Below are 4259 nucleotides of genomic sequence, written 5' to 3'. Positions count from 1 at the left end.
GCCGACCCACGCCAAAAACTCCTCTGAAATAAATGCCGCAAAACAACCAGGAAGAAGAAAAAAAACCCTCCTGCCTCTAACCTCATAGGATAAAAAAGAAAACAAAAACCAAAACCGTGTAAGTTCTTTTAAGAAATATTTAAATATTTTTACGAATATTTTTCATAATAATACTCACCTTTTTATTTACAATGTATATTGATGTATACTGTCTATTTATACATTTTATTTATAAATAAATTTATATTCTATATTACATCTATCCCTAATACCTAAATGTATTGATTTATTTTTATACATATTTTTACGTTGTGTTACAAAAGTAAAAATGCTAACAAAAATATATACTTACTTTCTTTAAAAAAATTACTCTGCCTCTACCCATATAAAAGCCAAAAAGAACCCCTTAAATTTATGTGTATTTAATTTTTTTAAAAATTATGTTTATTATATTTATATCCAAATTTATATTCACAATGTATATTGGTGTGTATAATGTTTAACTTTTCATTTTTAATGTCCGATTACTTTATAAATTTATTTTCTATTTTACATCTGTTAGTATTCCTTATATTTATTTATATATTTTTATTAATATCTTCATATATTTATTATTTATTTGTGTTAGGATTTTTACTTCTGTAACACTTTGAATTTTGAAAAATATTGAAATTCAGTTTAAAAAAAGGGGTTCTTTTTGGCTTTAATTTGAGACAGGATTTTTTTTTAATAATCTTTTTTTCAGGTTCATATTCACTTGTACATTTAACATGTATACTAATGTATACTCTTATTTGTATTCTCCATTACATCTCTTCCTGATATTTATATTTACTTAAATAATCAAGATATATATTTCTCAATATTGATATATTTGATATTTCTTTGTATATTTATAACAGTAATATCCATATTCATATTATTTATAATAAAAACCCTGCCTCTAACCCAGTAAGAACCAAAAAAAACCCCAACCCTTTCTTTTAAAAGATATTTAAATCTATATCCTTATGTTTTCATATTTATATTCACATTTGTATTTACAATGTATACTAATGTATATTGCTTACTTATACATTTATCTTTATCAATGTCAATTTATAAATAAATTTATATTCTATATTACATCTACTCCAAGCACTTATTTATATATTTTATACATATTTTGATATATTGATTATATATTCCTGTGTCAAGATTTTTACTTCTGTAACACTTATGTTATTTAAAATAAAACCCCTGCCTCTACTGAAATGAAAGCCAAAAAATTCCCTTTCCTTTAAAATATATTTACATATTTTTATATTTTTATTCCCATTGATAATTTATATTGCCATATAATGTTATTTATATTCTATATTACAAATCTGCATTTTACTTACTTATATTTATATTTTAGTTAAGATTCTCTTTATATAATTATTATATATTTCAAATTGCTGAACTATGAATATAAAGATTCACATTTTTATAATACTTATATTATTTAAAATGAAACTCCTGCCTATAACCAAATAAAAACCAAGGACACCCCTTTATTTAAACAATAGTTAAAATTCTATTCACATCTACAAATTTAATTTATTATACTTATAGATGTGATAGATTAGAGAGAATACCTTTTAATAAAAAAATAATAGATCTATTATTTTTATAATATGTATTTCTTTTACTTATATTTATTCATATTAAATGTTTATAGATATATAAATATGTAATTTATATACCGATATCTGGATTTCTACTTTTATATTATTTCTATTTATATTATTTATAAAAAAAAAACAGCCTATAACCTAAAAAAACCCCAAAAAATCTCCAATTTATTTTAACATTTTTATATTTACATTCTATATATATATATCTTTGTTTATATATATAATAGATTATATAATATATGGTATATAATTGTAACATAGTATATATCAATTAGTTTTACGTATTTATCTATTTGATTGCTAGATTTCTTTACCACTGTAATGTTATATTTATTTTTAAATTTATATTTATTTCTATTTTCATCTATATATTAGACCATATAAATTCATTAACCTGTCACATCAGAGCCATAAAAATACTGTACCTTTGTCAGCAGCAGTACGCAGCACAAGCTCATCCCATCGCAGCACAGCAAAATAAAACCTATTTCTATTACTAACAGAACAAACATCCCACAACATTGAACCCCAATAAAAACTGAAATAAACCAAACTGTAAATAACTGATAGTGGGATTTGAAAGTAGCCCTAAACCTCCGCACATTCTCATCATAAACTGCCTCCTAAACCAATATCTCAAACACCCAAATACACCTTGAAAATGACACAGCTGCTAATAAAAACGCCCAGTAAAAATTCAAGCAAAGCAACTCACTAGACTCAAAACTGTACAACTGACCCTAAACATTACTAAAAAAAAACCTCTACCTTTATGCACAAATAATAACATATAATCTATAAAAGCTATTTGACAAAATTAAAAAAATATTAAAACCATGAAAATAAAAAATCTAAATTATTAAAATACTAAAAAATACCACGAACTAAATTAAAAAAATATTGCCTATAACACCCCACCATACAAAATATAAACAAAAAAAACTATCAAACCAGAAAGAAATCAGAACTTAGGAACACCAAAACCATAGCGTCCAAAAAGTCACACCACATCCCTTATCATACACCAACTACAAACAACATAAAACAATACAACGAGTTCTTAAAAACCACCTTAAAACCACTACATTGAAAAACATTTCAAAAATTAAAAACTGCATTTAACAAAAGCCCTCTAATAAATTCACACCCAAAACTCCAGCAGCCCAGCTGGCCCTACCAAAGCTCTAGGTTTATACATACAGTAAACAAAACCAAAATCGCAGTAATACCTATCAGAAGTCTATGAAAGAAACCTATTGAAATTACTCCTACCTCAAATACAAACCAACCCATCCAAAGTCAGCTTCACTCAAAAAACAATCTACACAGAGTTAATAACAGCAAGAAATAGAACAACACACCATATACGACCAATTAATATAATAGTTTAAAAAACAAAAAGAAAAAAAAGTGGTTTTTTTTCTTCACTAACTTCTTTTATTAGCTAGAACAAAGGCTTTTGCCAGGACTGTAACAACAACTCCTTCTTCTTCTGAAAGGTCCCTTCTCATTCCCAAATTCCTTACAACTTCGGAGTTTAAATCCAAGCAAAAAAGCAAAATTCGTGCACTTGTACGTTCGATGCTACTGTCAGATTCTCTGTTTCCCTCCACATCTTCTTACATTTTCAGTCTTCACGCTGTCCTGCCGTGATGAGTTGACAAAAGATTTTGGTAAATGTTAAGAGAGGATTTCCCTCCCTCCCCAGAACTGGGTTCCTCAGCGCATTTCACTCAATCCCAAACCGGCAATGATGCACGCTCACCTGAAACAGGGGAATAAATCTGTAAAGGTCACTAAATAAATAAAAGCGCATCCCCATTGTTCCAGCACTCAGCAGCCCATGCGGCCAAGGTCAGAGCTCTCTGCTCACCGAGGACACAGCAACCAGCACGGACCTTTCTCCCACTGTCCAGCACAGACCTGCAAAGGCAGAGAGGAGTTTACAGAGACCGGGACGCGGCGGGACGGGACGGGACGGGCGCCCGGCCCGACCTTCCAAAGCTGTCGGCAGCGAGGGCGGGGAGCGCCACGGCCCCGCTCCGCCGCCTGCCCGGGGCCGCCCCGCCGGGATTGTCCGGCCCGCGGTCGCTCCCAGAGCCTGGAGCGGGGCGGGCGCGGGCTCGGGGGCTGCCGCCCTGTTCCGATGCCGCTCGCCTGCCCCCGTCCGCTGCCCCGGAGCGCTACGACCGCACCTCCGCCGCCCGCCGAAACCGGTCCCGCCGGGCCCCCCCCGCCGCGGCCATTCTTCTCGGCCATCGCGTCCCTTTGCACTCCCGAATGTCCTTCCCCCGTCCCCGCCATTTACAGACCCTGGCCCGACCACCGCAAGCTCCCGCCCCTCGCCCTTCCCTCGCTCGGCAGCGGCGTCCTTGCCCCGCCCCCGGCACTCAGCGGCGAGGGGCAGGGCACTGGCTCGGGGGATGCGATCCCGCTCTGTGGCCACAGGGGGGCAGATTTACAGGGGTGTGCGATTTCCCCGCCCATTTCGCCGCCATCTTGAGAAGGTCAAAGAAAGTCCGCGACATTCACGACGTGCCCTTCCCAAGCTGGCGAGTGAAAGAGGACCCTCGGAAGAGATAGGCGATTAGGCAGATGCCT

The 4259-nt window shown here is 34.5% G+C and overlaps 1 long non-coding RNA gene across 1 annotated transcript; it reads right to left on the bottom strand.

Annotated features, from left to right (window-relative positions):
- Positions 1 to 3072: 3072 nt before the first annotated feature.
- Positions 3073 to 4057, bottom strand: LOC134433298 (uncharacterized). The gene is made up of 3 exons (XR_010031532.1): positions 3971 to 4057; positions 3424 to 3581; positions 3073 to 3302 (listed from the first exon to the last, which is right to left on the bottom strand). It is a non-coding gene; the product is annotated as an uncharacterized LOC134433298 (long non-coding RNA).
- Between the last annotated feature and the right edge of the window lie 202 nt (positions 4058 to 4259).

The sequence above is a fragment of the Melospiza melodia genome, unplaced genomic scaffold, assembly GCF_035770615.1.
Source record: "Melospiza melodia melodia isolate bMelMel2 unplaced genomic scaffold, bMelMel2.pri scaffold_178, whole genome shotgun sequence".
Classification (NCBI taxonomy): domain Eukaryota; kingdom Metazoa; phylum Chordata; class Aves; order Passeriformes; family Passerellidae; genus Melospiza; species Melospiza melodia.
Note: the sequence above shows the minus strand (reverse complement) of the source record. Positions and strands in the feature narration are given on the sequence as shown.